The 12,463-nt window shown below is 33.8% G+C and overlaps 1 non-coding gene across 1 annotated transcript; it reads right to left on the reverse strand.

Annotated features, from left to right (window-relative positions):
- Positions 1-11,366: 11,366 nt before the first annotated feature.
- On the reverse strand, positions 11,367-11,439 carry TRNAV-UAC (transfer RNA valine (anticodon UAC)). The gene has a single exon. It is a non-coding gene; the product is annotated as a tRNA-Val (tRNA).
- Between the last annotated feature and the right edge of the window lie 1,024 nt (positions 11,440-12,463).

Here is a 12,463-nt window from a genome sequence, read left to right on the forward strand (position 1 = left end):
ATATATATATATATATATATATATATATATATATATATATAAACAGGTGGGATTTCGGGTGGCACCCGAACCCGAACCCAAACCCAGTCAACTCGGGTTTTCACCCGTCGACTCGGGTTCGGGTGCAGGTGGGCCCTGCGGGTTTGGGTCTGCTTGCCATATATATATATATATATATATATATATATATATATATATATATATATATTATTCGGTATCATGTGTGAACCAAACACATGATATGATAAGTCTTATCATGTCTATATCATATCTTATCCTTATCCTGCTTGATATCCTATCACATATCTATCATATCCTGCGCACCAAACGGGCCCTTATTTCATTAGAAGGAATGAGGTAAAATCAATCAGTATGTGAAAGTTGGAAGAAAAGGTAAGATAGAAAATAAGAAGCCCTAGGAGAGCAACAGTAAGAAGAGAGATTCGTCACTGTCAAGTTTGGAGCTTTTTCGTGAATTCGAGGTAAGGGATAACTATTCATGATAAGGGTGCTTAACCTTGTAGGATAGAGATGAATCCTTACTCTATTTCTTCTTCTTTTTCTCCATTTGTCCTCCATTGACGGGGGTTTGTGAATTGTGAGAGGGTTGTATGAAACCTCCTCAATTGGATTGATGTATGGTTGTTTTTAATTGTTTTAATCATGCAAAATGTTATTTTTTGTGAATTATGTGATTGGATGCCAAGAGAACATTAGAGATAATTATGTTCATATGATGATAATTAAGTATTGATGAAAAGCATGATGAATTAATGTGATGATGTTGTTTTTTATGTTCTTGAGTGTTTATTACTAGGTGATTCATGTACATTAAGTTATGATATGTTTTGGGGCTGTTAAAAGTCAAAACTAAGGTTTGGGGTCTGATGCAAGGTTGGAAAACAAGAGAAATCACACAAAATCGCGAAATAAAATTCTGGGTTATGGGAGCTGCTATGGGTCGTAAGAGCTGCTACAGAATACCATAGCAGCCCTCTAGTATTTGTACTAGAGGCCTGTCAAAGGGGGTCCTTGCTTGGGGAGTGATACGAGCCATGTTAGTCAACACGAGCGGCCATAGTAGCCCCCTGGTTTTTTTGAACCAAGTGCGTCGTTTCATGTATAACTCGAGTTTCGTGACTCCATTTGAGACTCAGTTTGAAGTGTTGGAAAGCTAACACATTATACTACCTTATAATAATTTTTTAGAGCTTAAAAATGTAGATTAATTTTTGAAGAGTATGTTTTACTTGTGATGATTATTATGAGATGATTATTAAATAATGTTCTAATCATGAATTGTTGACTGTTATGTGATGACGATGATGGAATCTAAATTGTTGTGATTATTTATATGGTTGAGTATTGTCGAGAAATTGCGTAATTCTAATTATTATGTCGAGTTATGTTGAGAGGTGTAGTTAAGAAATGAACTACGATGGTGGCCAAATATATAAAGGAACTACTATGGTTCGAAGGTGAACCGGTAATGATTATTACATCTATATTTTGTTATTACATTTCATGCATCATGTATGTTGGAGATAAGTGTAAGAAAATTTCTCAAGTGATAAGTCTTAGTTAAGAAGAGGGGACCAGTGATGAGTTTGGGTTCAGAAAGGAAACATGTTCGAAGGGGAACCAACGGTGAGTGGATGAAATCAGCAAATAACTTGATGTTCAAATTTGGTATCACATGCATATTGAAGTAGAGTAGAGCAGTGCATTGAATTCATTCTTACATGTGTGAATGATTAATGTTGTGAGTGATTCTTGTTGTGCATGGTAATTTGTTGTGAAGATTCAGCTAAAGCGACACAGATGTCTGGGGTGTCGTTTCTAGGTTGTCCACTTCTCTTCTGAAGTTTCTGGCTATTCTGACTACCCGGATTCTCCGTACTCCTTAAGAGGTTGTTGTTGCAATGTCCGAAGAGGATTTGGCATACCTCTAAAATCTCCCAAAAATGAAGAAGACAAAGCTTTTCTTAGAAGCCACTTTTTACACTTCCTATACCACTTCTCTATTCTCCGTAGAAGCTGTTGGTTGGAAGGAAGTTTTGACCATGGTAAATCCTATCAAAAAGAGAGATTACTATAAGGGAGAGTGTGAATTTATGGAGCAGAAGTGATTAAGCTTCTACATGAAATGTCAACCCTCTAAGAGAAAGCTAGTAGTGTTTAGTATCTTCGGGTGGAGGCCAAAATTCATGGGTACCCTTCTTCTTTAGCTGTTAGGTTTATTGAGCTTGAGTCCTCCCTAGAGACGGGGAAAAAGTAACGACTGGATACAATTTTCACTGCGGTGATGATGAAGTCCCGCGTTGACGAAACTTTGGGAGCCCATCAACAAGAGAAGGAATCTCGAGCTAAGGACAGTGACGCCTGCGGTGATCGGGTGAACGGACTAAGAAGGTGTATGGAGCCTTTGATCAAGCAATCTTATGGTGGAGACACGAAACTTCACATTTTTTATTTTAGGGTTAAATAAGTTTTTAGTCCCTATAAATATGAAAATTTTCAATTTTAGTCCCTGCAAAAAATTTCTTCAAACAATGGTCCTCGCAATATTTTCCGTCCCTATTTTTAGTCCCTCCCGTTAAATTTCACTAACGGAGGCTTACGTGGCACGCCATGTGTAACGCCGCGTCAATTAAAGTCAATACTAATTAAAAATAGATAGATTGCGGGAGTTTTAAACCCCCTTTAAATAACTTAAAATACCCAAAAATTTCAAGAGCAATTAATCAAATTTGCATGTCTTATATTTCAGCTTGATTGCATTTCTACTTAAATTTTATTAAGGGTTTAGGCAAGGCACGGAGATTTGATGAAGCTTTTCAATTGCTTGAATCTGTCGAAAATGGTACTGCTGTGGGAAGTCCAAAGTTGTCAGCACCATTGGTCTTTGATTTGCTAAATGCGTTAACAGAAGCAGGTGAGTCGGACATTTCATTATCACTGGTACTTTCCCCAGTTGAGTGTTACTGGAGTTGTTTTTAATGTTTTAAGATATTAGAAGGTCTTCTTTTCTGAGTTCTCTGGCCTTGCAACATATACCTTTCTTTTGATTTTGTCGCGATCTTTTTTTGCATTTGCATTGCATGATTTTACATGCAAAAATGTATAAAGTAATTGAAATTTATTAAAAATTTATTAAAAATTCACGTTAACTGGTGATGTTTTACTTGCAATGCTATAGTGCAAGAGACTTGCGTCGTGAAAATGGCATTCTTGCCTGTTATGGTTTTGTGCTTCGTGAAGGCGAACATTTTTCAGTCTCAGTATACAACCTACTAATGAACGACATATCAAGTGCGCAGTTGAATCACATATCAAGTTAAAACATTTGGTATATGGGTGTTGCACAAAAAGAACGATGTTAAACATAATAAAAGAATGCAAATCTACTGTTATGAATTTCAATAATTATTTCATTTTTTAAAGAAGCTTGAATAGATACTATTAGTATTTTTCTTTAATAACAGTGCATATACCACTGAATAAATTAAACTTGTTATTGATTTTTATGTGTTGTTTGGAGATCTGGCTCTATAAAAGCTTTATATACATAGGATATACCTAAAAAAGGAAACAGAATAATATGTAAGAATTTTAGCAGATAACTCTTAGCCTTCAATAGTCATGTTCATAAATAGTATAAAAGAAATCAACAAAATTAAGTATAGATACAATATCATCTTGGTTAGAAAATTGGTTATTTAATATTCAAGAATGAGGGTAACAAATATTTCTCTACCAATTGTTTGATTAATTACTTGTGAAAAATTATTATTATTTAAGTTATTTAAAGGGGGTTTAAAACCCCCGCAATATGTCTCTTTTTTATTAGTATTTACTTTAACTGACGTGGCGTGACACATGGCGTGCCACGTAAGTCCCCGTTAGTGGAATCTAACGGGAGAGACCAAAAATAGGGACGGAAAATATTGCGAGGACCACTATTTGAAGAAAAATTTTGTAGGGACGAAAACCAAAAATCGCTATATTTATAGGGACGTCAAACATATTTAACCCTTTATTTTATTGTACTATAATGTCGATAGTGTGTTGTGCCTTATGTTTCTTTGTTACCTGCATGAACAATGATATTTGTGTCTTTACCTTTTTATTTGATGTTTTCTTCATGATTTATTTAATTTACTTCGTGGTATTTCTGCTTTATTATTTCGGTCGTTTTCGGCTAAGTTTATGAGCTTTGAAACAACAAGAGGTTCTTGCTTTTGTCGTGATCAATCCTGATTATTTATGTAAGTGGGGTTTGTCCCATTGGTGATATCCTCTACGGATCTTCAAAGTCAAATGTCGCTTGTCTTATTAATGAGATTAAGCGTATTTGCTGAATTCTGTACTCCTGACAGGTGCGAGTCGGAGTAGTAACCATGTTTAATTGTTATTAGTTATGGTCGAGAAGAGTTGATATTATTCTTCATCATCGCTAGAAATTGTTCCCGACCAAATGTGGGAGCTCCATCGCCCACGCTCTTAGAGTCGATAGTTCCTAAATAGAGAGAGTGACAACTATGCTTCAAGCGCGTTCCGTCTCGTGGAGGCTTGTTTCATAAATATTGTTTATGCCATATTTCCAAGAGTTATAGTAGTATTCTTATATGTAATATTTCTTATAATTAGAAGATTTGTTTATTCAAATTTCAAAGAAATTTTTTAAAGAAAAAATATTAAATTGTAACTAAGCTGTTAAATTTAAAATTAAGTTAAACTTTTAAGTTAAATTTAAGAGACTAGAAAGCATTAAAAAAAGTGTGAATTTAACTTAAAACTAAGCAGGGTCGGTCTTGTGAAAAGGTAAGAAGTGCTACAGCATAGGATTTCAAATTTTAGGAGGTCCTAAATTTTAAAAAGCTTAATTTTTTTCATAAAATATTATAATAAATAAAAAAAATACTATGAGAAAAACTCTATACATAAAAAAATTAACATATATCAAAACTCAAACTAATTATAATAAAATATATTATTCATTAATATATAATTTTAGTTTATCATGTAATTTTTTAATTATTATAGTTATATTTACTTTTTAAATTTAAAATTATTTTTAAAATTAAAACGAGATCTAAATAGTATTTTCAGGGGTCTCTCTTCCGGAGTATATATTAGATGTTGAGAGAAACATAAAGTATTTTTTGAATCATATACTAAAATTTCTTAAAACAAAATTTGAAAATATTACTATTAACAAAGAAATTCATTATTTAAGAATCATTTAATCACACGCTAATAAAAATGGAAGAGTTGTTGAATTTTACTATAGTTGATGAAGTTGGAGCCTTGGAGGCAATGTTGCGTTTGAGTAAACTCTCTGTTCCGAAGTGTTTCACCTCACGTGATAGATATACGTTTTGCCCAATCACGTGTCGTTTGATAATTTGCTTAGTTACTGCTGCATGTCTTTTCCATCTCATCTCTACAGCTAGGAGCCGAATTCGTAGCTGTTGTTAATGAAAAATATTTTGAAGAAAAGACTCATGAGTGACGTTATGCAGTAATTAAGGAGACAAGTACAAAAAATTGTGTGTTAGAAATAGTAACCGCTAAACAGGCGGAACCGCAATTGTTTGGTTCAGGAACTATTAATCCGTTCAAATAAGAAAAACAGGTGGTGGCATTACTAAAAACTTCATCTCATTTTGTTTTATGACTCCAAATTGGTACATTCATGAATTAATAGTCAAGTTTTTGTTTTAAAGTAGTAGTATTAAAATGAAAACTTATAAAAGTTATTTTAAAAATAAATATCTAAAGATAATTAAGAAATATAAAATATATACCTAATGAGATAAAAGAAATTAAATTACAATTTTGATTTCATATTTTATCTGAGAATTAATTATTTTATTTTAAATTTTTTTCTCCGCAAAATTAAACATTGGCTTCTAATTCGGCGAGGCTGTAATTTTATAGAGTGTTTGAAGGGATCTTGGGAAGAAGGATGGAGGGCCATCATCGATGGTGATCTCTAAGGTTTTCACTCCATTTTATGTTATTCATTGTTCAGGTCCCGGAGAGAGATTTTGGATAATTTGGAGGATTCAGATGGCACGATTATGGAATGCGTGCAATCAAGATGAATGTCTTGCTTATCCCTCAAGAGCCCATATTTATAGTGAAATCCTTATTCTAATGATCATTAAGCGACTTCGTAACGCTTGTAATCGTCCATAAGTATTGTAACGTCCTCATTAATCATGTGTAATTGACTCCATCAATGGCTTGTAATTGTTCATGACCATTGACCTTTCTGTAATTGAGCCGATCATGATAGCTCTGAGTTACTATCCCGACTTTCGATCTTCAGTTGCCTTAGCAGCAGCTCGGTTGCTACTACTTTTTAGCACTGCTTGACTCATCCGACTTGAATACCCAACTAAGAGAATTATGGTATGTACATAAGCCCAACGATATCGAGTCCCATCAGGTTGAAGTATTCGGACAAAGAATCCCAAAATTCTCTACCCTCATACTAGGTTGAGTTTTATCCAAGTATCTCCTCACGACGTGGTGGCGTGTGACAACAAGTTAGTGATGGTTATGGGTCTCTTCCTCTCTATCTTTGTCATAGTTGGAAAAAGGTGTCAAACTTTATTTGGAGAAGTTGTAGTAGGATCTTGACCAGTTGCATTCATACAAATTGGTATACTTTTAGTGATAGATAGGTCGAAGAGCCTTTATGACTTCTCGACCTGCAGTTGTTGTAGAGACCTTGGAGAAGCCCTAGTGGGTTCTCGTATCACTTGAAGTAATCGGAACCAGGCAAGTTATATAAGCAAAATTCAGAGACTTCAAGTAGGTTTGGGACCCTTTGGTCATTATAGAACTTGGTTGGTCCTAGACCCGCAGAAGTCCGAGAGCCCCAGTGTGTAACGCCCGTTTAATTTTATTCAATTATTTAATCAATTGTTTGTGAATGATTTAGTAGAATTGTGGTTTATTTGTGAAATAGTGTTAATTGGAGGGGTGTATGTCTAAAATTGTAGAAACATAGGGGTGGGGCTAGACTTTAGAGGTTATGATATTTTATTAGAAGTTAAATAATAATAATAATAATAAAATAAATGATTATATAATTAGTTGGGGCCTATGTTGTGTTAGCATAAGATATAATGGGGGTGTTGTTGTTAAGCTCATTAGTAAGACAAAAGTTAGTAAGGAGTTAGCTAAATAAGAGAGAAAAAAGAGAATTTGGAAGAAAAGTTAGAGAACGTGAAAAGGAGGAGTTATCGTAGAAGAGGAGAAGAGGCACAAATAGGCTAGAGCAAGGAATCCATTGTAAGAGTATATAATCACCAATCCATGGTAAGAATGGGGTTCGAACTCTATAAGGTTGGGTATGATGATTAATAGATAGGAATGGGGTTTTGGTTCTGTAGATATTTAGAATAGTTAGGCCGATCAGGCAAGCCAGCACTAGAAGGAGGAGGTAAATACAAGATGAGATAGATAAGAGATGGACCTTCAACCTGACATTGGACCTTCAACTCGGTATGGACCTTCTATCCGGTTAGGGTCCTTAGTCCGGTTAAAATAGATTCTCCAAGTTGGCGGACGTTATCATGAGTAGGGTCGGAATCGTTCACTCTAGTCGGCCGTAGCGGTCGTCCACGCACGAAAGGACTCCGCCGTTACAGGAATTACAATCCCTTAATGACCAGGCGACATAAGTTACTATAGTTCGCTCATTATGGAGGGAATCCAAGGTTCCTTCATTTATGATGGCGATTATTGCTCCATCAACTATAAATAGGATTCCCGACCGAGGGATAAGCAAGATACATTATATATTAAAATTGCACCACTTGCACTACTCAAATCCCTAAAACAAGTACTAACAAACTCCTGTGTGACTTCGCCAGAATCTTCTTCTCGGGAGTAATCTAAAGTGTTATGCAGGAATAGGTTCTATGTTGATATTCTAAGTTTTTAAATGATAATTTCATAGAATTGATGATTGATGTATGTTTGATGATAATTTTTTGTTGCTATGTGTTTGTATTGCTTCTAATTCATGAAATTTGGTCTTGTTGGTTTTTGCAAAGTTTCATGTTTTAACTGTAAATTCAGTGTCGAAAGTGACGTCGTAGAATTGTGTTTTTATGATCCCAATAGATGTTATATAAATAAAGGAACATGAATATATGATTTTTTCCCCATAAAATCAGACTGTTTAAGATGGATTTTTGGTGGAAAATGGCTTGGGCAGTAGCTGACCGTAGTAGTTTTTTTTTGCATAATCGATAGTCCGCTTAGCGAGCACTGGAAGAAAAAGTTTTATATTTTTGAAAACTGAATTAGGTCTTGGACAATAGTGATTTATCATGAGTTTTAGTGAATTTTCTATAAATGACTTGATTCGTTTGATTGATCATTGAGTCGGGTTTTGTTGAAAACTAAATACTTGAATTTTCTAATTTATGCATTATAATGGATGATTGTTTGAGAAATACATTTTAACCTTGTTTGCTGATTATTGTTTGTAATTGTATGATATGGTTGTATGATGACAAGGAGGTGATGGACTATATTGACGTTTGTAGAAGGCTTATGCCTTGTGGTTGCATAATTGTATTGTTGCATGTAGATGTCGCATACATTGCATTGTTGAGGGCTTATGCTCTGTTGTTGGCCTGGATTGGCGAATTGTTGAAGGCCTTATGTCTTGTTGGTACCACATGCAATGTAGTCGGTGTTGGTCTCATTGTATTTTATAACCAATGATGTGTTGATGAGTTGTTTGTTGTTGTTGAATACTTGTATATTACTTGTTGATGGATGATGACAATGATTTTGTGAAGTTGGTGAAATGTGTATGACTTTATTCTTCATATACTTATTATCATACATTTCCTTATATTGTTATGATATCTCACCTCTTCTGTTTTAATGTTACCTTTATGTTGATAATGTGCAGGTGATCAGGAGAGAAGGATGTTTACCTTCAATTAGTTCAAGTCGACGTCGTTGCTTTGATACGTAACATAAGGGGGATGAACACTTATTTGTTGGATTTTGAATAACTATTGAGGCCTTTTCAAATATTGATGTTGACAATTGTTGAATTAGATTGTCATGTTGGTTTTTAATTGAATTATGAATATTTTCCGCTGAGTAATAAGAGATGCTTTGAAGATTATGTTATTTTGGTCGATTCGTCCGACTTTAATGTGTTATGTATCCGTTAATAATTGCGAGCAAATATGTATGATTTTGAAGAATGTGACATCCTAGTTTTGTGATGAATACTTTAAATGAAATTTTACACTCTGATTTCATTATTATTCACCAGGGTAAATTAGAGTGTTACATTAGTGGTTTCAGAGCAGGTCGGTCCGTCCAGCTAAGTTGTCGAGTCGGTAGTGTCGTTTGACAATCGAGTATTGTCAACTTAGTTTCCTAATCGTTGTTTGTTCTTGGTGTGGAACAGAAGATGGCTGGAAGGAACGGTGATGCGATTGCTGCTGCCTTGGAAGTGATGACTCAAGCTATGCACATTTTGGCAGAAAGGAATTCTTCAAAAGGAGGTGTGTGTGGTTATGTTAAAAATAAATATTAGGGATTGAAGAAATGAGGGTCAGACGTTTAAGAGAAGAGTGTGGATTTTTGTTGTTGTTAATGTTGTTTTAATTCTATGTAATTTTTTTTTAAATGAAAAAGTCCGCTGGCAAAATCTGCCACACCTCATTTTTTAAGCGAGTTAAGTGAGGTGAGGCAATTTAAGACATTGAGTCGAAAATCTCGGTCCAACCCGTGAAAAATGCTTGATCAAATGGGCTAGTCCGACGAGTCCGATCCGATTAGCCACCCAAACTGAAATTTTGTAAATTAATATTGACATTTCAAAAATGAAAATGCTAAATATTAAATCACCACAAATACGAAATGTTGTTCTTACAACCTTAAGAAAATTTCAGCCTTATATGCACAAGCAATTAAAGATACAATTGGTTATTGAGGTGAGATTTTAAGGGAGGTGATTGAAAGTGGTGTCAACGCTTTTTTTCGTGAAACACAAGAAGATTATAGAGTGTTATGCTTTGCTAGTTAATTTTGTTTTGTGGGCTAGTATTGTTGATAAATGAGTAGGGGTGGCAAACGGGCATGCCCGCCCCATTTAGGCCCGCCTCGCAAAAGCCCGCGAAAAAACGGGGCGGGGCGGGGCGGGCTTTTTTAAGAGTGCGGGTCTAAAACCTTGCCTCGCCCCGCAAAAAAGTGAGGGCGGGGCGGGGAAAGCACGCGGGCATTCGACTTTTTAGGCCTATAAATAGTAAAATTCTATGAAAAACAAATGTCCGCAAAAGCCCACAAAAAAACGGGACGGGACGGGGCGGGCACATTAAAGAGAGCGGGCCTAAAACCTTGTCCCGCCCCGCGAAAAAGTGCGGGTAAAACGGGCTTTCCCCGCGGGCCGGGTCCGTTTTGCCACCCCTATAAATGAGTGTGGAGACTTTTTTTGTTTTGTTTTGGTAAATGAGTGTGGAGAATTGATCATGACAACGATTATGTAGTCAAAGAAACATATCAATTAATATTATTATCAAATTTTGTCCTAGTGCAATCATTTATACCTAATGAAATTGTTTAAAATAATTTTTATATGAAAATGTTCCAATTTTCTTTGAGGCTTTTTAATAACAAGCTTCCAACTAAGGGTTATATAGCTCGACATGGTATTTAGACCATAATTCATTGGTCTTCTTTAAGGGATCACTAATTAGAATAATATATTAATCATCTATTCTTTGAATTTGGTTTTTTTTAGAGATGTGTGGTCTACTATAATTAAATGGTTGAACTTATCTTATGTGCGTTCAGGTGAATTGGTTAGGGTGCTTATGGTTTTTTTTGGAAAAACAGAAACAATAGCTTAGTTGAAACAAATGTATTGTTGTCCAATAAATTTAAAATTCTTGTTTTAAGGTGGTTAAAATCTAAAAAAGAAAAATATATTTTGACTTTAATCTGAATTTGTTGTGGTTTAATTCAACGTTGTACTTAGATTTTAATATTTTTTTAATGTAATTTCTTATTATTGATACTTTTGTTTCTCATTTTTTATATTTGAACATTTGGTTTTTTTTCTCACGACATACATTTATGCTTAAATGGCCATTATTAACTTATTTGACTTATTTAATGAAAAACACAACACAGAAAAAAAAATCCCATTATATCATTGGAAGAAAAAAAAAGAAAGAAAAATAATCACTAGAATATGAGAATGAATTGTTCATATAATATTAACACATTAAAGTTAACTAATATATCCTTAACAAATTAGTTCCTCTTCACAAAGCTCTTCAGTAAATTATGGTGTAAAAAAGAAAGGGAATTGTTGCTGCCCGGGATCGAACCGGAGACCTTTTGCGTGTAAAGCAAACGTGATAACCACTACACCACAGCAACTTTGATGTTCTATAACAAATACTCAAATAAGAATATTTAATATAATCCACATTTCAAAATTATAAAATAAGTATAATGCTAACAAGCAACTTAGACCATCTCCAATGGTAGTTCCTTCTAATAAGTTCTCCACCTAGACATGCCACGTCATAGTACCATTGCATTGCAATGCAACTATGAAAAAATTGTGGTACCCAATCAAATTAGTTTATGAGGTAAAGTTGTGGGCCCAATAATAACTTTTTAGAATTATACAATTAAAATAAAAATTATAAAAATTATTTTAAGATGATGTGGCTAGTGGGACCCATAAAGAACCCAAAAATGGGTTGCACCATTGGAGATTATTCTTATTATAATGAGCTTTATTTCTTATGTTATATTTTTTTACAAACCACATTATATTTTACTATTATTATTATTTTATTGAGATTAATTGTCATGCCACGCCCCTCTCATAAAAAATTTTACATATCGTGCATCACAACCATTCACAATTAATATTTTATATTTGATTAAAAAAATTTTTAATATGAGTTTAATAGTTATGCATTGTTAATGTAAAACTTTTTACAATATCAATGCATCATAGGCACAGACATTCAATTAAATTATTTTAAAAAAATAAAAATAAAATTCAAACACTTCTAACAAATTAACGGTTGTAATTTACTAATGTTGTAAATTTTTTTACACCATCAGTGTATTCCATTTAAAGTATTTAAATATTTATAAAATTTTAACGACTACTATTCATTGAAGATGTAAAACTTTTTGGATTTAATGGGTATGCACTGTCAGTGTAAATATTTTTACACAGTCAGTGCATCACAACCATTCAAATATATTATTTTATAAATAATTAAAATAAAAGTCAAAATTCAATAAATATTTAACGAATACAATTCACTGATAGTGAAAATTGCTTTACACTGTCAATGTATTTCCATTAAATCTAAATTTTTTAGACAGTTTATATATTTCAATTAAATTCTACTTTATTTCCTCACATGCAAGCAAATTC

Source organism: Vicia villosa, linkage group LG5 (assembly GCF_029867415.1).
Source record: "Vicia villosa cultivar HV-30 ecotype Madison, WI linkage group LG5, Vvil1.0, whole genome shotgun sequence".
NCBI classification, from domain to species: domain Eukaryota; kingdom Viridiplantae; phylum Streptophyta; class Magnoliopsida; order Fabales; family Fabaceae; genus Vicia; species Vicia villosa.